At 44.6% G+C, this 26,469-nt stretch overlaps 1 protein-coding gene and 1 pseudogene across 1 annotated transcript in view; both read left to right on the top strand.

Moving 5' to 3' along the window:
- The window catches only part of LOC121003515, a gene marked incomplete at its 5' end in the record, with an annotated part of 1,598,977 nt that overhangs the window by 53,095 nt on the left and 1,519,413 nt on the right, over window positions 1–26,469 (top strand).
- Window positions 1–26,469, top strand: part of LOC121003545 — a 114,014-nt pseudogene that overhangs the window by 14,067 nt on the left and 73,478 nt on the right.

The following is a 26,469-nucleotide window of genomic DNA, read 5'->3' as shown; positions in this document are numbered from 1 at the left end:
GGAGAGCGCACAGACCAGAGATAATCCCCCGGCCTGTGCGCTCTCCTCAGCTCAGCAGAAGAGATGACGTCATCACATCACGTCTGCTACTGGGAAGAGCATGATGTGCTCGGTATTAAGGAGCTTCACTACTGTAATGGGCACTAAGGGACAGTACTACTGTAGAAGGGGACACAAAGGGGGCATAACTACTGTTTGGAGAAATCAAGGGGGCATTCACCTGAAGGCAATAAATGGGAATTCTACTGTGAAAAGGACTGTTAGGGGAGATAACTATGGTGTGGGGAACTAAGGGGGCATTCAACATCTCTTGTCCAGCGCTAGGAAATGTTTTATTTATATGTATTTAAAATGACCGATTGCGTGGAGGTTGCAGGGAAAGTGCTCAAGGTGGGGGCCAACGTGGCCTAGTTATGCCCCTCAGTCTTCTATTAGATCGTGATCTTTTTGGCCATCACTGTTTTAGTCAGTTAATTCTTGTATTTTGTGCCATACCTTTCTGCGGATTTTTTATACTGAATTGTAATAAAATTTCAATTGAATATTTTGGTATATTATTCATCGATAATAAAATGTGTTTTATTCTTGGCAGATGACTGTATCAGGAACTTAGAGAAACATCTGGTATCTTCAGATTTTGAAGTAGATGATCGTGGTATCATACAAGATATATATGAAGAGCATGCCAATATCCAAGATATATCATCCAATCACAGCAAAAATGTATTATTTGATCATTTTAAACAGGTCCGATCTTCTGATTCATCAAAGACTGTAACACAGAATAAAAGTCACAGAAAAGGTGCTAAACATCAAACAGCTCATGTAAGAGGGAAGACATTTTCATGTTCAGAATGTGGAAAATGTTTTAGATTTAAATATCAGATTGTTATACATCAGAGAAATCACACAGGGGAGAAGCCATTTTCATGTTCAGAATGTGGGAAATGTTTTAATCAGAAACCAACTCTTGTTACACATCAGAGAATTCATACAGGAAAGAAGCCATATTCATGTTCAGTATGCAGGAAATGTTTTCAGGACAAATCAGCTCTGGATTACCATAAGAGTATTCACACAGGAGAGAAGCGATTTTCATGCTCGGAATGTGGGAAATGTTTTAATCAGAAATCACCTTTTATTATACATCAGAGAGTTCACACCGGGGAGAAGCCATTTTCATGTTCAGAATGTGGGAAATGTTTTAACCATAAATCAAATCTTGATGTACATCAGAGAATTCACACAGGAGAGAAGCCATATTTATGTTCAGAATGTGGGAAATGTTTTAACAAAAAATCAGCTCTTGTTCCACATCAGAGAACTCACACAGGGGATAAGCCATTTTCATGTTCAGCATGTGGGAAATGTTTTAATCAGAAATCAGGTCTGGAGTCCCATAAAAGAATTCACACCGGGGAGACGCCTTTTTCATGTTCAGAATGTGGGAAATGTTTTAAGCATAAATCAGGTCTTGTTTCACATGACAAAACTCACAGAGAGAAGCCATCTCCATGCTTAGCCCGTTAGTGACCTCTCTTATGTGTTTTTATGGTAGTCAGTGTCGCTAACTGGCTTTATTCTGTTAGACACTTCTTTTTACAGGGATATAAAACAGAACCTTGCTTTGAGTTACCAGAGGTGGCTGAGCACTTGGAGTGATGGTTGGGACCACTGTAAGAGCTCCCCAAACAAGTATTGTCTACTGTATTGAATGAATACCTGTCATCAAAGGATAGATCCAGTTAAAAGTGAAAGTTTATACTGTATATACAGTGAGGAACAGAAGTATTTGAACACCCTGCGATTTTGCAAGTTCGCCCACTTAGAAACTGCTGGACATAAGTATTTAAACACCTGAAAAAATCTGTGTTAATATTTGGTACAGAAGCCTTTGTTTGCAATTACAGAGGTCAAACGTTTCCTGTAGTTCTTTACCAGGTTTTCACACACTGCAACAGGGATTTTGGCCCACTCCTCCACACAGAGCTCCTCTAGATCTGTCAGGTTTCGGGGCTTTCGCTGAGCAACATGGAGTTTCAGCTCCCAACAAAGATGTTCTATTGGATTTAGGTCCGGAGACTGGCTAGGCCACTCCAGAACCTTGATATGCTTCTTACGGAGCCATTCCTTGGTTATCCTGGCTGTGTGCTTTGGGTCGTTGTCATGTTGGAAGATCCAGCCAAAACCCATCTTCAATCCCACAATAAATGGCCCCATTCATCCTCTCCTTAATACAGTGCAGTCGTCATGTCCCCTTCGCAGAAAAGCACCCTCAAAGCATGATGTTACCACCCCCATGCTTCACAGTAGGGATGGTGTTCTTGGGATGCAACTCATCCTTCTTTTTTCTCCAAACACGACTAGTGAAGTTTAGACCATAAAGTTCTACTTTGGTCTCATCTGACCACACGACTTTCTCTCATGCCTCCTCTGGATCATCCATATGGTCATTGGCAAACTTCAGATGGGCCTGGACATGTGATGACTTGAGCAGGGGAACCTTTCGTGCAATGCATGATTTGAAACTATGACTGTGTAGTGTTCTACCAACAGTGACCTTTGAAACTGTGGTCCCAGCTCTCTTCATGTCATTGACCAGCTCCTCCCTTGTAGTTCTGGGCTGATTCCTCACCTTTCTTATCATCAGTGATACCCCACGAGGTGAAATCTTGCATGGAGCCCCAGTCCGAGGGAGACTGACAGTCGTCTTTAGCCTCTTCCATTTTCTAACAATTGCTCCAACAGTTGATCTATTTTCACCAAGCTGCTTGGCAATTGCCCTGTAGGTCCACAATTTTGTATCTAGTGTCTTTTGTCAGCTCTTTGGTCTTGCCCATGTTAGTAGTTGGCGTCTGACTGTGGGGTGGACAGGGGTCTTTAACCACCTCAGCCCCCAGTGCTTAAACACCCTGAAAGACCAGGCCACTTTTTACACTTCTGACCTACCCTACTTTCACCGTTTATTGCTCGGTCATGCAACTTACCACCCAAATGAATTTTACCTCCTTTTCTTCTCACTAATAGAGCTTTCATTTGGTGGTATTTCATTGCTGCTGACATTTTTACTTTTTTTGTTATTAATCGAAATTTAACGATTTTTTTGCAAAAAAATGACATTTTTCACTTTCAGTTGTAAAATTTTGCAAAAAAAACGACATCCATATAGAAATTTTGCTCTAAATTTATAGTTCTACATGTCTTTGATTAAAAAAAAATGTTTGGGTAAAAAAAAAATGGTTTGGGTAAAAGTTATAGCGTTTACAAACTATGGTACAAAAATGTGAATTTCCGCTTTTTGAAGCAGCTCTGACTTTCTGAGCACCTGTCATGTTTCCTGAGGTTCTACAATGCCCAGACAGTACAAACACCCCACAAATGACCCCATTTCTGAAAGTACACACCCTAAGGTATTCGCTGATGGGCATAGTGAGTTCATAGAACTTTTTATTTTTTGTCACAAGTTAGCGGAAAATGATGATTTTTTTTTTTTTTTTTTTTTTTCCTTACAAAGTCTCATATTCCACTAACTTGTGACAAAAAATAAAAAGTTCTATGAACTCACTATGCCCATCAGCGAATACCTTGGGGTCTCTTCTTTCCAAAATGGGGTCACTTGTGGGGTAGTTATACTGCCCTGGCATTCTAGGGGCCCAAATGTGTGGTAAGGAGTTTGAAATCAAATTCTGTAAAAAATGACCTGTGAAATCCGAAAGGTGCTCTTTGGAATATGGGCCCCTTTGCCCACCTAGGCTGCAAAAAAAGTGTCACACATCTGGTATCTCCGTACTCAGGAGAAGGTGGGGAATGTGTTTTGGGGTGTCATTTTATATATACCCATGCTGGGTGAGAGAAATATCTTGGCAAAAGACAACTTTTCCCATTTTTTTATACAAAGTTGTCATTTGACCAAGATATTTATCTCACCCAGCATGGGTATATGTAAAAAGACACCCCAAAACACATTCCTCAACTTCTCCTGAGTACGGGGATACCAGATGTGTGACACTTTTTTGCAGCCTAGGTGGGCAAAGGGGCCCATATTCCAAAGAGCACCTTTCGGATTTCACTCCTCATTTTTTCCTGAATTTGATTTCAAACTCCTTACCACACATTTGGGCCCCTAGAATACCAGGGCAGTATAACTACCCCACAAGTGACCCCATTTTGTAAAGAAGACACCCCAAGGTATTCCGTGAGGGGCATGGCGAGTTCCTAGAATTTTTTATTTTTTGTCACAAGTTAGTGGAAAATGATGATTTTTTTTTTTTTTTTTTTTTTCATACAAAGTCTCATATTCCACAAACTTGTGACAAAAAATAAAAACTTCCATGAACTCACTATGCCCATCAGCGAATACCTTGGGGTCTCTTCTTTCCAAAATGGGGTCACTTGTGGGGTAGTTATACTGCCCTGGCATTCTAGGGGCCCAAATGTGTGGTAAGTAGGTAAATGACCTGTGAAATCCGAAAGGTGCTCTTTGGAATGTGGGCCCCTTTGCCCACCTAGGCTGCAAAAAAGTGTCACACATCTGGTATCTCTGTATTCAGGAGAAGTTGAGGAATGTGTTTTGGGGTGTCTTTTTGCATATACCCATGCTGGGTGAGATAAATATCTTGGTCAAATGCCAACTTTGTATAAAAAAATGGGAAAAGTTGTCTTTTGCCAAGATATTTCTCTCACCCAGCATGGGTATATGTAAAATGACACCCCAAAACACATTCCCCAACTTCTCCCGATTACGGAGATACCAGATGTGTGACACTTTTTTGCAGCCGAGGTGGGCAAAGGGGCCCATATTCAAAAGAGCACCTTTCGGATTTCACAGGTCATTTTTTACAGAATTTGATTTCAAACTCCTTACCACACATTTGGGCCCCTAGAATGCCAGGGCAGTATAACTACCCCACAAGTGACCCCATTTTGGAAAGAAGAGACCCCAAGGTATTCGCTGATGGGCAAAGTGAGTTCATGGAAGTTTTTATTTTTTGTCACAAGTTAGTGGAATATGAGACTTTGTATGAAAAAAAAAAAAAAAAAAAAAAATAAGCATTTTCCACTAACTTGTGACAAAAAATAAAAAATTCTAGGAACTCGCCATGCCCCTCACGGAATACCTTGGGGTGTCTTCTTTCCAAAATGGGGTCACTTGTGGGGTAGTTATACTGCTCTGGCATTTTCCAGGGGCCCTAATGTGTGGTAAGTAGGTAAATGACCTGTGAAATCCTAAAGGTGCTCTTTGGAATATGGGCCCCTTTGCCCACCTAGGCTGCAAAAAAGTGTCACACATGTGGTATCGCCGTATTCAGGAGAAGTTGGGGAATGTGTTTTGGGGTGTCATTTTACATATACCCATGCTGGGTGAGAGAAATATCTTGGCAAAAGACAACTTTTCCCATTTTTTTATACAAAGTTGGCATTTGACCAAGATATTTCTCTCACCCAGCATGGGTATATGTAAATGACACCCCAAAACACATTCCCCAACTTCTCCTGAGTACGGCGATACCAGATGTGTGACACTTTTTTGCAGCCTAGATGCGCAAAGGTGCCCAAATTCCTTTTAGGAGGGCATTTTTAGACATTTGGATACCAGACTTCTTCTCACGCTTTGGGGCCCCTAGAATGCCAGGGCAGTATAAATACCCCACATGTGACCCCATTTTGGAAAGAAGACACCCCAAGGTATTCAATGAGGGGCATGGCGAGTTCATAGAAATTTTTTTTTTTTGGCACAAGTTAGCGGAAATTGATATTTTTAATTTTTTCCTCACAAAGTCTCCCGTTCCGCTAACTTGGGACAAAAATTTCAATCTTTCATGGACTCAATATGCCCCTCACGGAATACCTGGGGGTGTCTTCTTTCCGAAATGGGGTCACATGTGGGGTATTTATACTGCCCTGGCATTCTAGGGGCCCTAAAGCGTGAGAAGAAGTCTGGAATATAAATGTCTAAAAAATTTTACGCATTTGGATTCCGTGAGGGGTATGGTGAGTTCATGTGAGATTTTATTTTTTGACACAAGTTAGTGGAATATGAGACTTTGTAAGAAAAAAAAATAAAAATTCCGCTAACTTGGGCCAAAAAAATATCTGAATGGAGCCTTACAGAGGGGTGATCAATGACAGGGGGGTGATCAATGACAGGGGGGTGATCAATGACAGGGGGGTGATCAATGACAGGGGGGGTGATCAATGACAGGGGGGGGTGATCAGGGAGTCTATATGGGGTGATAACCACAGTCATTGATCACGCCCGTGTAAGGCTTCATTCAGACGTCCGGATGCGTTTTGCGGATCCGATCCATCTATCAGTGCATCCGTAAAAATCATGCGGACATCTGAATGGAGCTTTACAGGGGGGTGATCAATGACAGGGGGGTGATCAATGACAGGGGGGTGATCAGGGAGTCTATATGGGGTGATCACCACAGTCATTGATCATGCCCCTGTAAGGCTTCATTCAGACGTCCGGATGCGTTTTGCGGATCCGATCCATCTATCAGTGCATCCGTAAAAATCATGCGGACATCTGAATGGAGCTTTACAGGGGGGTAATCAATGACAGGGGGGTGATCAATGACAGGGGGGTGATCAGGGAGTCTATATGGGGTGATCACCACAGTCATTGATCATGCCCCTGTAAGGCTTCATTCAGACGTCCGGATGCGTTTTGCGGATCGGATCCATCTATCAGTGCATCCGTAAAAATCATGCGGACATCTGAATGGAGCTTTACAGGGGGGTAATCAATGACAGGGGGGTGATCACCACAGTCATTGATCATGCCCCTGTAAGGCTTCATTCAGACGACCGGATGCGTTTTGCGGATCCGATCCATGTATCAGTGCATCCGTAAAAATCATGCGGACATCTGAATGGAGCTTTACAGGGGGGTGATCAGGGAGTCTATATGGGGTGATCACCACAGTCATTGATCATGCCCCTGTAAGGCTTCATTCAGACGTCCGGATGCGTTTTGCGGATCCGATCCATCTATCAGTGCATCCGTAAAAATCATGCGGACATCTGAATGGAGCTTTACAGGGGGGTAATCAATGACAGGGGGGTGATCAATGACAGGGGGGTGATCAGGGAGTCTATATGGGGTGATCACCACAGTCATTGATCATGCCCCTGTAAGGCTTCATTCAGACGTCCGGATGCGTTTTGCGGATCCGATCCATCTATCAGTGCATCCGTAAAAATCATGCGGACATCTGAATGGAGCTTTACAGGGGGGTAATCAATGACAGGGGGGGTGATCACCACAGTCATTGATCATGCCCCTGTAAGGCTTCATTCAGACGACCGGATGCGTTTTGCGGATCCGATCCATGTATCAGTGCATCCGTAAAAATCATGCGGACATCTGAATGGAGCTTTACAGGGGGGTAATCAATGACAGGGGGGTAATCAATGACAGGGGGGGTGATCAGGGAGTCTATATGGGGTGATCACCACAGTCATTGATCACGCCCCTGTAAGGCTTCATTCAGACGTCCATATGCGCGCGTTCACAGGAAATCTCGCGTCTCGCGAGATGACGCGTATATGCGTGACTGTGCGCAGCGCTGCCACCTCCGGAACGCGATCCTGCGTTAGGCGGTCCGGAGGTGGTTAAAGAGCTCAGACAGGTGCTACTAAGTTAGATTAATGAGGGTAGTAGAAGTGGACTTTTTAAAGGCACAGTAACAGGTCTTTGAGAGACAGAATTCTTGCTGATTTCCAGGTGTTCAAATACTTATGTGCAGCAGTGCAAGACAAAAAAAATCTTTAAAAATCACACATGTGATTTCCTGAAGTTTTTTTTTTAATTCTGTCTCTTAGAGTGGGAATGTGAATATCAGCTACAATGTGAATGTGCAAGTTCTCACAACAAGTGACTCAGGTGAGGATTGCCTCATTACATAGAAGCCATTACTCGCCCTCATAAAGGAATATCATCTTAATCTGTACACCCTGACCAAAATGTACCTGTAGATAAACCCAACAAGTGGGGTCCCCGCCACCCCTGTATTTGTAGAAGTCATGTGGTTCACTCATCTCTCATGAATTTACCAGTGGGGGAATCCTTGGTTATTTTCTTCTTTGTATGTCCCATCAGCTCTGGATTGTTTAAGTTTTATAATTGAGGACTTGATATAAAATATTGTCATTGGATATGTTGAATTTTTTATTATTTTGTTTCCTATGAATATTTTCATTCCTATTATTGTATGGTGATACGGAGATGATATGTTTTATTTGGAGGATCTCTAATATTTAGGCCGTTCCATGAGCTCCATGGGTACAGTTACAGTTTTGTCTGGGTTTATAATCGGATGTCTTACACCTGACAATACTTCTACAGGTAATGACGATACCTCGGATGGAGAGAGGGGAGTAGTGATCCTTTACTGCTTCTATGGATGGTTTTGGACGCTGCCCCTTAAAATTCTGTCGGTGATTGCTTGTTTTGTGCACATAGTGGTTTCTACCTTGCCAGGCAGGGCTGTTATGGTGCAGAAGCATCACTCGTCACATCTGGATGCCCCAGTTGCAGTGATGTGTAAATGTCCTATAGGCCAAAATATGTTTTAAAAGTATCAAAATATATAATGAAATACAAGTGAGAATAAAATAGAAATAAGAGTCTGCATTGTTTCTCTTTTCACATTAAACTAAAAAACTATCAATATGACCAAAACAGAGAACCATTTTTAACCATTTATTTTGGTGTCAGTCTGCATATTTAACCCCTTAAGGACCCTGCCATATTTCACCTTAAATTAAGGACCAGGCCATTTTTTACAAATCTGACCAGTGTCACTTTATGTGGTGATAACTTTAAAACGCATTTACTTATCCAGGCTATTCTGAGATTGTTTTCTTGTCACATATTGTACTTCATGACAGTGTTAAAATTAAGTAAAAAAATGTCATTTTAATTTATAAAAAAAAAGTACCAAATTTACCCAAAATTTTTAGAAATTAGAAAATTTCCAAATTTCAATTTCTGTACTTTTATAATAGATAGCAATACCTCCAAAAATAGTTATTACTTTACATTCCCCATATGTGTACTTCATGTTTGGATCATTTTGTAAATGACATTTTCTTTTTTGGGGACGTTCAAAGGCTTAGAAGTTTAGAAGCAAATCTTAAAATTTGTCAGAACATTTCCAAAACCCACTTTTTAAGGACCAGTTCATGTCTGAAGTCACTTTGTGAGGCTTACATAATAGAAACTACATAAAAATGACCCCATTTTAGAAACTACACCCCTCAAGGTATTCAAAACAGATTTTAAAAACTTTGCTAACTCTTTAGGTGTTCCACAAGAATTAATGGAAAATGGAGATAAAATTTCAGAATTTCACTTTTTTGGCAGATTTTCCATTTTAATCATTTTTTTCCCGCTAACAAAGCAAGGGTCAACAGCCAAACAAAACTCAATATTTATTGCCCTGATTCTGTAGTTTACAGAAACACCCCATATGTGGTCATAAACTGCTGTACGGGCACACGGCAGGGCGCAGAATGAAAGGAACGCCATATGGTTATTTGGAAGGCAGATTTTGCTGGACAGTTTTTTTTTTTTACACCATGTCACATTTGAAGACCCCCCTGATGCACCCCTAGAGTAGAAACTCTACCACTAAACTGCCTGTAGTGTGTGAACAGGGTCTGAACAGTGCAATTACCTCACAGCCAGGCTCTCACATGCCTCCATAGTGGTATTACAAATGAATTGTGAAGTAAAATAAAGCTGTGAGCCACACCCACATCAGACCATGTGACACAGAAGCTACCAGGTGCAAAAGAATGTTCCCAACAAAATTAAGTGGCACATTCCATACATTGCACTGTTCAGACCCTGTTCACACACCACGGGCAGTTTAGTGGTAGGACCCCATGCGTACTGAGACATCATGACGTGGTGCATGAGGGGCTCTGATATGTTCCTGACTGGAAGAAATTGGCAAAGTTCTCAGCTTTTAACATCGGCCTGAGGAATTAGCTAGTATTGTCAGTTGCGTATCATTTTGGTGCATTTTTTGCAGTGAATTGTGAACTTGCTGCATCCACTGCTGGATAAGGGTTACCACCTCTATGTGGATAACTATTATACCAGCATACCCCTATTCAGGTCCCTAACTGCCAGAGGTATTGTGGCTTGCGGCACAGTGCGCAAAAATCAGAGCGGCCTCCCTAGATCCCTGGTAGGGCAACCACTGAGAATAGGTGAAAGTAGGGCTCTCCTCCAGGAGAACATGCTGGTGGTTAAGTACAAGGACAAGAGGGACATCCTTTTACTGACCACCATTCACACAAACGCCAGCTCCCCTGCTCCTGTATGAGGTACCACTACCACTGTCCCCAAAACCAGTTTGTATCCTGGACTACAACAGGCACATGGGAGGGATGGATCTTTCAGATCAACTTATAAAGCCCTACAGTGCCACACAAAAAATGAAAGTGTGGTACAAAAAGCTAGCCATACACATTGTACTGATGGCAATGTGCAATGCGTATGTGCTATTTTATTCTGTAGGTCACAGAGTAACTTTCTTTCAGTTCCAAGAGGTGGTAATAAAGGCCCTAATTTTCAAACCCAGGCCGGGGAGGGGTCTCAGTACTTCAGGAAGTTACGGTGTCCGTGTTGTACCAGGACAACATTTTCAAAGTCAAGGCCCCCAGAAAGCAAGGAAGGGAAGGACCCAAAAAAGATGCAGGGTATGTTCCAAAAGGGGGATAAGGAAAGACACAATTTATCACTGCGAAACCTGCCCTGAAAAACCTGGCCTGTGCATGCAGGAGTTCTTCAGAATCTACCACATGTCCATGGAGTATTCATTTAATTTCATCCTTTATGCTCCCTGTAAAATTTCCACTTCATATCTCTGATTTAGTCCACATAGCTTGCATATCCACTTTACAACAAACACTACATATTCTTTTCTGTGAGACAACTGTTAGGTCAAAAGTGCCCTTTCCACCCCTAAAATGTTTGTACGGGGGTGCTCTTTCTGAAATGGGGTCACTTCTTGGGGTTTTTAATTTCTGGGTACTTTAGGAAATTTATTTAATGCGACATGGCACCTAAAATACATGTCTGCCAATTCAGGGCCTGTCAGCAAAATTCATATTTTGCAGTTTGCCTGCTGTGCGCCCATACAGCAGGCTACAAGCACATATGGGGTGTTTGCAAAAAAGGGGAGAAAATGGGGAACATATACTGGGGTGCATTTTCTCCTTTAACCCATTGTGATAGTGAAAAATTGTGGTCTGCTAGTAATTTTTTATTTTTACATTTGTGGGAGGAGCTGCGCGAGGAACAGAATAGGCATGCCTATGGACTGTCCCGACCCAACTGGCTGGAGTGTGCCCGACGCCAGTGACGAGGTAAGGCCTGAATAAGTGGGCCACCCAAGAGGAGAGTATGAAGAAGGGGATGGGAGGGAGGGGCAAGAACCGGGCGCCCTTCTGCTTGTAGGAGGGGGTTTAAATAGGGTAAGCGCGCCCCTCCCACAATTACAGGCTGCAAGCAGCCTTCAATACTTGTGGGAGGAGCTGCGCGAGGAACAGAATAGGCATGCCTATGGACTGTCCCGACCCAACTGGCTGGAGTGTGCCCGACGCCAGTGACGAGGTAAGGCCTGAATAAGTGGGCAAAAAGAGAACCGGCACGTTGCAGGGTATGAGATATTTATTGAAGTATTGTGTGACCTACAATGCCAAGGAACAGAAGGCTCGGGATACCTCAGCCCGTGGATTCGGAATGTACCTTGTGAAGCAGGATGACCTCCAACGACCCATCTTGCGAATGATGTGCGCCGGTACCTGGTGACTGGAAGCTGCGGACGCGGCCCCTATACGAAATGAGTGCCCGGATATTGTGCTAGGGTTGTAACCCAACCCTGCTGCCAGGGTGCGGATATTGGAGATGAACATGGTAGAAGACAGGGGTTACCGTTAACCGGGAGCAACGGGCCGTCTAAAGCGGGAGATTGAAGGGAGGCCAGGAGCTCCTGGAGCACCTTTATAGGACATCAACAGTTAGCCGTAGGGTAAAATTCCACCTCCGTGGGAGGACCGGTTTGACTGGTCTTGGAGAACGGAATGGACAAAATGAAGTGGTCGGAGTGCCAGGCGAGATGTCGCTTTAGCAGGGTTGTTCGGGAGATGGCGCTGCAGGTGAATTCCCCGGGTCTGAGGAACCCATAGAACCCGAGATACATGGCCGCTTTGTAACGATGCTTGCAAATTGGCCAAAAGGAAGGACCGTCCAGGGCTATGGATAACCCGCGGAAAAGCTCACCTGAGACCGGTTGCCTGCGCACCTGGACTGCCGTGCTGACTTTCTGAATGCCCCTGAGGGTGGCTTTGATGGCCTGATTTGAAAAGATGGATCTGGCAGAGGGGTCGCTGAGCATCCGGTGGTGTTGGATGCCTGCCAAATACAGCTTGATGGTATTAAACGAGAGGTGGCGGTGGGAGTGGCAATGGGCTATGAAGGCCATGATGAAAGTGACCTCGTCCACCTCCCCCTGCGGATGAGTGTCAGCAAAACGTTTAAACTGCTGAACCCGGTGTCATAGTTCCTGGCGGTGTTGGTGGCTAGCGACGCCGGACCAATGACTGCGCGGTTGCTATCAGGGGCTCTAGTCCAGCAGGAGGGCGCTGTAAGGTGGAACTGGAACGCCGACGGGATCTGCCTCTGGGAGTTCCTGAAAGAAAACATTGAGGTTAAAACGGGACAGGGCGTCAGCCGCCACGTTCTGCGCTCCCTGGATATGGACAGCGAAGACATGGAAGTTAAACTCCAAGGACAGCCAGACAAGCTTACGCAGCAGGGACATTATCCTGAGAGATTTTGCCCTCCCCTTGGTGATTACCTCCACCAGGACCTGACTGTCTGTCCTCAAGATGACTGACTTGTTTGCCCAGAGCGGACCCCAAACGTGGGCAGGCGCCACAATGGGGTATAATTCCAACAGTGGTGAGGACCTCATAGCCTCAGCCTCGGACAGGAGCTCCACCGGCCAACTGCCGACCAACCAGTGCGGATAAAAGATTGCCGCGAACCCGCGGGAGGCCGCGGCGTCGGTGTAAACCGTGGGGGATGCTGCATCCGGGGATGGCACGAGCAAGGAAATGCCATTCCACCCGGTCAGGAAGGTTCGCCACATCTGAAGATCCGCCATGGCGGGACCGTCCAGCCGGACGGTGGAGTCCTGATCCGGAGCAGTCGGGAGGAGATTGAGAAGCCGAGAAATGAAGGACCTGCCCTGTGGCATGATTTTGAAGGCACAGGTAAGGAATCCTAACAGGGACTGGAGCTCCTGCCTGGACAAGACTCCAGAAGAGGCTGCGGAGGAAACGGCGGCCTTGATCTAGCTTGGCCGCGGGGAGGCTGGCCTCCATGCGGACCGAATCCAGAGTAATGCCCAAGAAGGTAACCCCAGTGCCTGGACCCTCTGTCTTGGCGGATGCTACGGGGACCTTGAGACTGGTGAACAGCTGGAGCAAGCTCTCCAAACCTGATGGGGGCTCCTGGGGTCGCTCGACGATCAGGAAGTCATCTAAGTAATGAATGACCATGTCCATCCCCCCATGATGGACAAGGATCCAGTGTAGTGCACAGGCGAACCTGTCGAACAACCACGGGCTGCTTTTTGACCCAAATGTGAGGCGGTTAGCAAAATAAAACCCGTCTGCCCAATGCAACCCATAATACTGCCATAACCGAGGAAGGATGGGGAGCAGTTTAAAGGCGTCCGCAATGTCGGCCTTGGCCAACCAAGCCCCTTCCCCAGCCAGCAGGATGTACTGGATGGCCTCGTCGATGGATGCATAGGACATCGAGAATTCCCCTGACGGGATCAGGGAGTTAAGACTGGGGATCGGCGACATGTGTGGAGCAGACAAATCGTATATCAGACGCTTTTTATTGGATGCCTGTTTGGAGACTAGACCAATGGGATTGATCCTCCACTCAGCAAAGGGAATGGATTTGAACGGGCCTAGCAGGAACCCCTTGCGAACCTCGTCCTGCAACAGGGTGGCCACCGCTTCTGGGTCCTGCCTAGCCGACTGTAGGTTCCTTCCCTCCCAGGAAACCTGAGGGAGGGCAATGAATCCCGTATTGAAACCCTCTCGAAACCGGTGATAAGGAACTCCACTGACTGGCGATCGGGGTGATCTCGCAACAGGACGCCCAAGAGCTTGATGTTGATGTCGGCTAGTCATAGAGCCTTACGTTGCCTCTTCGGGCATCACTGACCTGGCCCTCTCCTGGATTACATTATTATTAGCGTCTCCCACTCTCACACCACCTCCTCGTCTCATTCCCTCTCTGTTGGTGTCCCACAAGGCTCTGTCCTAGGACCCCTTCTCTTCTCTATATACACTCTCCCTGGTCACCCAGGTCCACTGCCTTGGAGTGACCTTGGATTCTGCCCTCTCCTTCCGATCACACATCCAAGCCCTTTCCACCACCTACCGCCTGCAACTCAAAATCATCTCCCGCATCTGCGCTTTCCTCAAGTTTGAGTCTGCTAAAATGCTTGTACATGCCCTCATCATTTCCCGCCTAGACTACTGCAACATTCTCCTCTGTGGCCTTCCATCTAGCACTCTCTCCCCCCTTCTATCCTCATTTCTGCTGTCCGACTAATCCACCTCTCACCCTGTTACTCCACTGCCTCTTCCCTCTGCCAATCCCTTCACTGGCTCCCCATTGCCCAGTGACTTCAGTTCAAAATACTAACAAATACATTCAAGGCTGTCCACAACCTGTCCCCTCCCTACATCTCTGAGCTACATCCCTTCCCTACATCTCTGATGAAGCAAAGGTGAAACCCGGGTCGGGTGATAGACGGGAAGCCGGCCAAATTGTTTTATATGCCTATATTCCTCGTATGTTTGTGAGTCTGATAAAAACGAGTTTGTGACTAAAATCCATTGCGTCGCTTCACTATCTTTGCCTATATGGTTTTGACCATTATAGGACAGGCAAAAAGATTTGTGTCAGGAAGGCAGTGATTGGCGTATTGGTAAATGTCAGCACAAACTGAAGTGGTCTGAGTGGAGCTTTTGGTGAGCAGCGCGGTTCTAATATTGCAAAGACTGGAACTTGGTGTAAACAGGACCCACCACACCCGTAACCTGCAGCGCTCAAAGTAGGATTGACTATTCGGAATTGACTTTTTTTTTAAATGCTCTTTTGCAACCCTATGGTACAGATGTAGCAGAGTTAGCAGTCAAGCTCTTAACTCAAATTTCTTAACTCATCGTGTTATCTTAAGACAAAAGCCATTAAAAAGCAATTAAAGGTGTTTGCTTAACACATTTAGTTTAGATAACACGTCTTATAAAGCATGAGTGTTAACTCTACTACATCCGTAGCTGTGGAAAATTGCCAGGTTCTCATTCAAAGTCTCTGTGTTCATTAACCCTTTCCACAGTGCTGTGCAAATGAACAGGGTATATATGACAACATGCATATGAAATACAGTTATGCAGTATTAAACAGTATACATCAATGCAGGTTAACCCTTTAAATAGAGAAATAATGAGTTAATGACTTTGCATAGGGGCAGCTGGATTAAATGTCCAATGTTCAAAGAACCCTTGCTTTAGGGCACTACAGCACCCCTACCAATCAGATGGTCTACAGTAGATCTGGCACCAGAACTCCACAGCTCCATCCATTGTGCTGTGGTCAGAGGCGGTGACCAATCACTTCAGTGGGAGCAGCTAAGATGAAACGAGCTAAATCTGCTCCACAACTAGACATCTACTGCAGAACATCTTATTAGTGGAGAGCACAGTGTCGGACCAATGGCAATATGATGAGGATAGGCCATCAGTATCAAAATAGTGGAAAACCATTTTGTGAAGGGGGTTGTTTTAAAAGACAAAAAACAAAAAAGTTATTATTAAACATCAATTAATCAAAGAAATTAGGGGTACATGGAACTAGTGCCAGTTGCACCAGGTATAACTAATTGAAATCAATGGATATAGGGATCTACACTCAATGATTCAGGGGTTGAGAGCAGCTTCCCCATTCTGAATCAATCCCTATTCCAACATTGGAATACTGGTGCAATAATAGACGCAAGTGGCAATGGACAGGTGAAAATAAAAGACCAAATCCACGGTCCAAAGTCACTTGCAGAATAAAAATAAATCTTGAATGAACCGTAGTTATTAAATAAGCAAGTGTCCACTCTTCTCTAATCAATGGAGAGGGCACGGGCTAATCCCACACAGTCACTGCTATGTATGCAGTTGGGACTTGGCCCAAACGGTCCAACCCCTTCTAATCAGCAAAGTGTCCGCACCTGGAGCCTGGAATGGGAACCATTCAGCGGTCCAGGGGAGGAGATCCAGTATCACAGGTGATGCATACATACACATAATGAACATATCTTGCGGGCGGATAAGGCCCCTGTTGACTTTCGGTGTGGGGTCGGGACGGATCCGTCTGACTAACAATTGGACTTAAACTTTTTTACATAGAATGCGGACGGATCCGTTCTGAACGGATGCCATTGTTTGCATTTATAGGTGCGGATCCGTCTGTGCGGATGGCAGACCTAACGCAGGTGTGAAAGTGGCCTAAGATATGTTCATTATGTGTATGTATGCATCACCTGTGATACTGTATCTCCTCCCCTGGAGCCATTCCAGGCTCCAGGTGCGGACACTTTGCTGATTAGAGGGGGTTGGACCTTGTGCTACATAAAAAGGAATGGTTTTAATATGTGTGTTATGTCTTGATGAAGGGCTGGATTCTGTAGCCCGTAACATGTTACTGTACACCTTTTTCCTGTGATTTTGGTTCATTTTATATGATGAGCCAATAAAGAACTATTTTTTACTCCACAAGAAGCCGGATTCTCTCTTTCTATTGGATATTCTATTAGGCCCAGTTCTGGCCCTTTTTTCCGTGCTTCGTGGATTAAAGTCAGAGGTGAGAGCTGCAGCCATTTCTATCATTGTTTTGGCTTTATTTTATTTTGGCTGCACTTACAAAAAAAATTAACTTTTTTTATTTTTATTTAGGAGACGTAACATTTTTATTTTTATTTTTTTAAACAAATCTTTATTTATTATTTTTTCATCAATATGACAAATTGCTCAAGAACATAACATTTGAACAATATATATAAGGTATATCCTTGATCTGATACAGAGATATCGCAAAGACCTGAGTGAAATTACATTAAGCAGTAATAAATGTGATAATTGAGTGATACAACTTATGTATGTGTATATATCTCGTGGCTACTAAGTCATCCAACGTGTTTCATCATAAGCCCTAGTTGCGTTTCTACCCAACAAATCATGCTAACAGGTACATTTCGGATTCTCATACGTCAGCTGTGAGACTATCCAGCCTTATATGTGTTTATACCAACAGTAACGAGGGAACTAATTCCTATATCTGCTAACCAGAGAAGGAGCGACAGACAAAGCTATGTGAATCACATCAGCCCCCTGGTTGTGTAGATGCAAAACCCCTAGCAATGATGGCAGTACAATGAATAGTTTGCCACTTCAACCATGGAGTCCATACCTTCAAATATTTGTCATGAGTCAGGGAACTCCAACTAGACATTTCCTCCAGTTGGCGTATCTCGTGCACTTTATCAATCCAATCTGTCAGTAACGGTAACTTGCTGGTAAGCCAATACATTGGAATTAAAAGTTTCGCCGCTGCAACTATGAAGCCAGCAGTGAGTGTTTCGTTAATTTGAAATTGACACTAGACAATTATGAAAGACCCCTATAGGGGTAAGTGGAGAGGAAGAAAGGCATATCTCGAATATGTTTAGATATCATATCCCAGAATGGGGTGATCAAGGGACAGTCCCACCAGATGTGCAATAAAGTTAATTTTGCTTTCTTGCACCTCCAGCACCTGTCTGACTGGGAGGAGTCCATGGCATGAAGTTTGGCCGGTGTGTTATACCACCTTGTAACCAGCTTATAGGAATTTTCCTGAACCTGGATACACCTAGAGTACCCGTGGGAATGACATAGGATCTTGTCAAAGGTGGTATTTAAATCTTTTTCCCATTGGGAGATAAAAAGGGGTCTAGTGGGATCTTCACTATCTAGTATCTTATTGTATATCTTAGAGATGGACCCCTTCTTATTGTCTGCTGAAGCAAGATTGGGTCATACCAGGAGGGGTCGAGACGATCAGGTGTGCATGCTATGTATTGGTTACATATTTTCCGAAATTGTGAATAATGTAGGGATGACCATGGAATATGTGGGAACCTTGACTTAAGGTAGTGAATGGGAGGGACCTTTCGCTGTTGCAATATATCTCCTATTGCCCCAGTGCCTAGTGCCGCCCAAAGTCCCAAGTCATCTTGAAAACCTTTCACAACTAAGTAAGGTATATAACATATGGGTGTAAATGGTGACAAGCAGGGAGAAGGGCGGATGAGTACTGACATCTTAGACCATACAGCTAAGACTCCCCTGAGAGGATCTAGGTTATCTCGGCTATTGCTACGCCTCACTACTAATTTGGGATCCCATAAATTCGCCAAGCCCCTAGGGCCCAATAAATGCCTAGCTATTTTGCATCCCAATTTATTCGTCATAAGATTGCTGATTTCAGAGTGCAGCCTCATTTGAATAGCCCTATAATAGGTGGCCATGTCAGGAAGTCCAAAACCTCCCCTAAATATGGGTTTAGCTAAGATTTTATATGCTAACCTAGCTCTATGATTACCCCAAACAAAAGAGGAGAAAAGGCTGCGAACCCTTGCTAAGAAAGATTGGGGAAGTGGGATTGGCAGTGTCTGCATAGTGTATAATAGTTTAGGCAAGATATAAGTTTTAAGCAGATTTTTCCTCCCTATCCAGGACAAAAAATGGATTTTGATATCAGTCAACTGTTGCTTGATGTCTGTAAGCAATGGAGGGTAGTTCTGGGGAAATAGTTGGTTGGGGTCCTTCGTTACTTTAATACCTAAATACGTAATTTGGGAGTCATGCCACTGAAAAGGAAAATCCCTCTCAAGGGACTTTGACGCCGAACGGGGGATGTTAATACCTAAGGCTATGCACTTAGATAGATTAATTTTGAAGTTGGACAATGAGCCATATCTGTCTAGCTGTTTTAGGAGAGCAGGTAATGCCTCTTCGGGTTTCGTTAAAAAAATAAGCATATCGTCCGCGAACGCGGCTACAGTATGGACATCTTTACCCACCCTCAGGCCTTCAATAGCGGGATCCTGTCTCTAAGCCTGAATAAATGTCTCCAAGCATAACATAAATAATGTGGGCGATAGCGGGCATCCTTGTCGGGTTCCGTTAGAAATCTTAAAAGCGGGTGATAGTATGCCATTAACCTGGACTTTAGCGGAAGGGCTCGAGTACAGGGACAGCACCGCTTCTACAAACTGAGATGGGAGGCCAAATTTCAACAGAGTGGCTTTCATATAATTCCAGTCAACTCTATCGAACGCCTTTCTGCGTCTGTACTGAGGAACACAAGCTTCTTCTCATGCTTCAGAGCAAACTGTTGGGCCTGTAATACTCAAAAGGTGCTGTCCCTGCACTCCCTGCCCCTCACAAAGCCAGACTGTTCAGGGGAAACTATCCCTGGCAGTAAGGGGAGAGTCTGTTGGCTAAGAGCTTAGCCCATAGTTTCACATCTGCGTTTAGCAGAGAGATTGGTCTGTAGCTGGATGGGGCTTCTAAGTCTTTGCCCGGTTTAGGCAAGACAACAATATGGGCCTCCAACGCCTGTTTAGGTAAAGGGGATCCATTCAGTAGTGAATTGAAAAAAAACACCAATTGCGGGCCCAAAACCGGAAAAAAAATCTTATAATAAGCCAATGCAAGCCCATCTGGGCCAGGGCTTTTTCCGGACGGCGTGGAGCTAAGAACTCTCTTCACTTCCTCCAGAGTAACTTGGGCCAACAAGGACAATCTGGAGGGGTCATCAAGAACCGGCAGGGTCAAGTGCTGCAAGAAAGTCCCTATGTCTCTATCCCTTGCCGACTGCACATCTTCTGATTCCTCAGGCCTGAGGTTGTATAGGGCATGATAATAATCCCTAAATACCTTTGAGATCTTTTTAGTGTCAGTGGTAATGGGCCCCTCTTGCGTTTTCATGCGTTTGATAAAGACCTGATCGTCCCGTTTTTTAATGAGTGCTGACATGATTTTTCCCCCTCTATTACCATGGGCATACTGTTTATGCTTAACCCTCATGTAGGCCTTAGATGCTTTAGTATTTAGTAACTCCTTGAGTTCCTGCCTTAAGACTTTCAATTCCTCCAAATCCCTCAATGCAAGTGAGCGTTTGTGGGACATTTCAAGTATAGCAATGCGGGATAATAGGTCAGCCATTTTACCCATTCGACTCTTTTTTTATATGGGAGCCAAGCGCAATAAATTCTCCTCTGATTACAGCCTTATGTGCCTCCCAGACTATGGCACTAGGCGTACTGGTATCTACGTTAATGTTAAAGTATTCTTCTAACTTTTGGGATATGGATATCACCTGAGAGCTTGAATCTAGGAGAGTATGGTTCAATCTCCAGGTCCATTCTCTGCTACATAGGTCAGGAAAGTTAAGAACAAAGGAGACTGTGCATGGTCAGAGAACCGTGATATTGTGAATTGTGGAAGATTGTACCTCGGATAGACATCTGTCAGAAATAAGAAGGTAATCCAACTCTGATATGACCTTGTGGGGGTTATAGTAAAACGTATATTCACGCCTGTCACCTTGCACCCGACGTCCAAACACACTAAGGTGAAGACTTCTGAGGTGTGACTGGACTGATTTAAGCGCGCAAAAAGAAATGGCTGATTTCCGCGCAGAAGTATCTAGTAGCGGGCTCAGAGCGAGATTTAGGTCCCCGCCTAACAAAATGATGCCAGAAGCAAAAGCCCCAATCTTACCCAACACATCTTTCAGCCAGTTAGTCGGTTTTATGTTTGGCGCATATACATTGCAGATCGTAACAGCGTGGTGACCTAACTCTCCCCTCAAGAAAAGGTATCTACCTTCAGGGTCTTTCACTTCTGAATGCAGCGCAAAAGGGACACCTCGCCTGAAGCCAACACTGACCCCCTTAGCTGCAGAGCTACTGGAGATGGCATGGTACCAGACATTAAAAGGGGAATTGGTAAGGTTAGGCACATGTGAGTCAGAGAAATGGGTCTCCTGAAGGAGTACAATGTCAGCCGCAATTTTCTTAGGGACCTGGAATATTCTACTGCGTTTCATTGGATTGCTACATCCGTGTACATCAAAAGTGGATAGGCATAATGTTAGTGGAGCCATTAGAAGTTAGACATAGAACCACGAGTTGAGAACATAGATCTAACCAGATGACAAGGGTGTACATAACAGAACTGTCAAAACCATAGAACATAAAATATAACTATAGGTCAATTCCTGACAAATTCGGAATTTTGTGCTGGGGGGAGGAAGAAAAAGATTACACATGTGAAAGACATGTGCATCCCGACCAGCCCAGAACCCCTACCCTTAGCCTCGTTTGCCATAATATAAAAACTACTATACTACTCTGATTTGCTCTTTTGTCAGATAGGAAGGAACAATTATGGAAATATATAAAAGGAAGCTAGACACCACAGCACCTCGTGTACATTAGACTATAAAAGCGAAATCAGAACATTATTAGTCAACCACTGTAACAAAACAACCCGGGAGTAATGGCACCATTGGCCAAATGAGGGCAATGACTCTAGAATCAAACCCTCAGTCTGGTGCTCCCTGGGTCCAGGCTCTATTGTTCTTCCCGGATCTTTGAGGTTTTGGCCGCATCCATTTCGACACCGAAGGTAGCGGTGGTAAGTCCTCCATAGGTGGCACAGGTAACCAGGAAGGGATCTCTACCGGCGAAAGTTGCAGCGCTTCCCAGATTGGGGGGAGATCTTCAGGAGTGCGAACAGTTATGCGACGGTTCCCAGCCGTGATCAGGATCCCGAACGGAAAAAGCCACCTGTATGGGAATTTAGCGGTGCGTAGGAGGTCAGTGAGAGGCTTTAACAATCACCTCTTTTGCAAAGTTGAGGCTGCCAGGTCTTGGTAGATCTGTACGTTGGTCCCCTGGAGTTTTATCTCACCCCTCTTTCTAGCAGCTTGTATAATCAATTCAGTATCCCTGTAACTCAGGATACCACAAATTATGTCTCTGGGGATGTCACGGGATGCCGGTTTTGGCTTTAGTGCCCTATGTACCCTCTCTATCGTAACATGAGCTGCTTGTTCTGGGCCCAGAAACATTTGGAAGAGGGAGTCCATTACCTTGAATAGGTCCTCTTTTTCCTCAGATTCAGGTAGGCCTCTGAGCCTAATGTTCCTCCGCCTATTTCTGTTCTCCTGATCCTCCATCTGCAGTAGGAGAGTGTTCATTGCTCTGGCATGAGATAGCAAGGATTCTTTTACCGCTGTATTGAATGTGAGTATGGCATCTTGTGACTGCTCAAGCGTTTCCACCCGGTCACCAATATGGTGAATGTCAGTTTTTATGGACGCCAAGTCGGCAGCTAATGGAGCTAGCGCTCTTTGCAGAGCTCCTTCCAGGAACTCCCTGGTGAGATTAGACCTCTCATCGCCATGCTGGGAGCTGTAATCGCTGCAAGCAGCCTCCTCTCTCAGTGCCAGGGACTCCTGCGGTGCTGGGTCGCATGAGGCCGCGCTATGTTGTTTCGGCGCCATCTTAGTGGTACGTGCCGGCTGCTGAGAGGCCGATTTGTTAAGATATTTGTCCATTTCTGGCTTCGGGCTCGGGTCCTTTTTGTGCCCTGAGGTGTTCAGCATACAGTCCTTCGATTGGATCTTCATGCCGGATACAGAGTAGTGCTGTGATAAAGGCTAAGACAGGGTCTGGTGGCGAGAGCTCTGCTAACAAGCAGCCGCCACTGAGCTCGGTCAGGCCACGCCCCCAGGAGACGTAACATTTTAACATAAATTTTAACATTTTTGAAGTACATATTTTTTCCTGCAACAAGCCAAGTTTGCAGAGGCTTACAAGTGTCAAAATAATAGAACCCCCCAAAAGTAAACCCATTTTAAAATCTAGGCCCCTTAACATATTTATCTATGGGTGTAATGAGTTTTTTGACCCACTAGTTTTTTAAAGAAATGAATGCTAAAAATGAATGCTGAAAAAAAATAAAATTTTAATTTTTTTACACAAAAGTATTAATTTAAAGACATATTTTCCCTACAGAGCACATGAAAATGAAGATGTACACCCCAAAATGTATCACCCCCGTTTCTCCTGTCTTCAGAAATACCCTCACCGAAAGAGGTGACGTCAGCGGCGCAGGCGCACTGAGGGAGTGCTGAGGAGGCGAGCGTCCTTCTCTCAGAGCGCCTGCGCCGAATGAAGACAGGCGCGGGATTTGAAATGCTGACAGGGCCAGCCGGAGGAGGAGAGCGCTCGCTGGCCCTGTCAATCAACAGGAGGAGGGGACATTTTTTTGCGGCGGCTACCAGCAATTAGACGCCCTACTTGCTGGTAGTGAAGTCATTTGCATATTTTAAAAGATCGATTTTTAATGAAACAAAGCCACAGACCAAGGTAAGAGCCCTATATAGGGAATAGTTGTTCAATAAGGATTTTAACAAGCCCAAAAATGAAAAATGTGTTTTGGGGGTGACAGAAGCCCTTTAACAGACATTATCATCCAACTGTCCGCAATGGGGCTCACAATCTTAGGTCCCTATCAGTATGTCTTTGAAGTGTGGGAGGAAACCAGAGTACCCAGAGGAAACCTACGCAAACACAGGGAGAGCATACAAACTCAATGCAGATGTTGTCCTTGGTTTGATTCAAACCTGGGACTCCAGCGCTGCAAGGCACCAGTGCTAATCACTGAGCCACTGTGCTGCCCAACTAATGAAAGGTATTTGGGAATATATTTATAATAAATCAATATTTATGGTAAGTATTTTCATTTTTTTAATTCCCGGAGAACCCTTTAAAAGGACCAGGCCATTTCTTGCAAATCTGACATGTCACTTTATGTGGTGATAACTTTAAAATGCTTTTACTTATCCAGGCATTCTGAGATTATCTTGTCACATATTGTACTTCATGACAGTGGTAAATTTGAGTCAAAATATTTCATTTTTATTTATTAAAATAAATACCAAATCTACCAAAAATTTTGAAAAATTCACAATTTCTCATCCGTATCATTGGGGGACACAGTCTTGACCTTGGGTATAGCTATTGCCACTAGGAGGCGACACTAAAGTGTTAGCTCCTCCTCTCAGCTATATCCCTCCTGCAGACACTGAGCTAGTCAGTTGTAGCTTAATGTCTGTAGGAGACAGACCTTCCTGCATTGCAGGTTTGCTGATTTACTAATTTACTAATTTTGTCTCTTTTTTTTTCTAGCGGGAAGCTTCAGGCAGTCCGGGTAAAAACTGCTTGCACTCCCACCCAGGAGACGGGAGACCAGAACCCCCTGCTCGTTCCGGCTTTCTAGAAGAAAAGGAGGACCAGACGTCCCTGTAAAAACCTCTGTCTCCCGCCAGCATCCGCATCACCACGGCTGTTCACCGCAAGTCCCCTCTGTTTCCGGTGTAGCGTCCCTCACTAAGGGCCGCACACCGAAGGTGGTGATCCAGCTGGAGCCAGGGGGGCAGAAAACGCCAGACGGGTGAGTATTCTCTCAGTCCCCAAGGCCCCCATTCCTCCTCCCTCCCCCTCCTCAGGTTTTTTCATGTGAATATCCCAGACTTTCTCTAATGGCTCAGTGTGTTATTAGGTTGTTTCCTAAAGAAAACTGCCCTAGTAATCTGGTGATTAACCTGCATGTGCATTTGGAAGCTAAGAAGGATGTGTTGTTGATGAGAGTCCAACCTGGTGTAGTAATTGCTCTAGCCCCACCAGCTGCCAATAAACTCTGCCCCTGCCTTCTGCTTAACCCCTTCCTTGCCTCAGTGCTACTGTGCTGAGTAAAGCGCTTTTGGGCTCTCTGCTGAGGCTTGCAGTGCTGGTTATTAGTACAGATGGATGTGGGTGCAGTTCCCTTAGGTCTGTTTGGTTAGAATTAAGCTTTATGTATATAAAAAGAAAAAAAGTCTATATAGTTATATATTGTTAACCCTTGGAGCTATTTGGTTTGCCCGAGACTAGTTCCCATGCCATTCTGTACACAGAATTTCTTTACCCTACTGCTGGATACATACAGTCCTGATCAAAAGTTTAAGACCACTTGAAAAATGGCAAAAAATTATATTTAGCATGGCTGGATCTTAACAAGGTTCCAAGTAGAGCTTCAACATGCAACAAGAAGAAATGGGAGTGAGACAAAACATTTTTTGAGCATTCAATTTAATAAATACAAAGAATAAACTGAAACAGGCTGTTTTTCAGCTGATCAAAAGTTTAGGCCCACACCTCCAAAAAAAAAACTAAACCCCCCCCAAAACAGAAATCCAACTTCCAAACATGAACTCAGTAATGAGTAGCTCCGCCGTTATTGTTTATCACGTCCAAAATTCGTTTCGGCATGCTTGATGCAAGCGTTTCCATGAGGTGAGTGGGAACATTTCTCCAAGTGGTGAAGACGGCCGCACGAAGGCCATCTACTGTCTGGAACTGTTGTCCATTTTTGTAAACTTCCCTTGCCATCCATCCCCAAAGGTTCTCAATTGGATTTAGATCAGGGGAACACGCAGGATGGGCCAAAAGAGTGATGTTATTCTCCTGGAAGAAGTCCCTTGTCCTGCGGGCATTGTGTACTGTAGCGTTGTCCTGTTGAAAAACCCAGTCGTTACCACACAGACGAGGGCCCTCATTCATGAAGAATGCTCTCTGCAACATCTGGACATAGCCAGCGGCCGTTTGAACGCCCCTGCACTTCCTGAAGCTCCATTGTTCCACTGAAGGAAAAAGCACCCCAGACCATTATGGCGCCCCCTCCACTGTGGCGCGTAGAAAACATCTCAGGTGGGATCTGCTTGTCATGCCAGTAACGTTGGAAACCATCAGGACCATCAAGGTTAAGTTTTCTTCCACCTTTGAATGTTTGGTGCTCTCTTGCAAAAGTCCAAACGAGCAGTTCTGTGGCGTTAAGGAGACGAGGTCTTTGAAGACGTTTTTTGTTTTTGAAGCCCTTCAGTCTCAGATGCCGTCTGATGGTTATGGGGCTGCAGTCAGCACCAGTAAGGGCCTTAATTTGGGTTGAGGATCGTCCAGTGTCTTGACGGACAGCCAATTGGATCCTCCGGCTCAGTGCTGATGAAATTTTTTTGGGTCTTCCACTTGACTTTTTTGACCGATAACCCTCAGGATAATTTAAGAAATTCCAAATGACTGTCTTACTGTGTCTCACCTCAGCAGCGATGGCGCGCTGTGAGAGACCCTGCTTATGCAGATCAACAACCCGACCACGTTCAAAAAGGGAGAGTTTTTTTGCCTTTGCCATCACAACGTGTGACTACCTGAC

This window comes from Bufo bufo, chromosome 6 (assembly GCF_905171765.1).
Source record: "Bufo bufo chromosome 6, aBufBuf1.1, whole genome shotgun sequence".
NCBI lineage: Eukaryota > Metazoa > Chordata > Amphibia > Anura > Bufonidae > Bufo > Bufo bufo.
The sequence above is the reverse complement of the archived record's forward strand: the minus strand, read 5'-3'. Positions and strand labels throughout refer to the sequence as shown.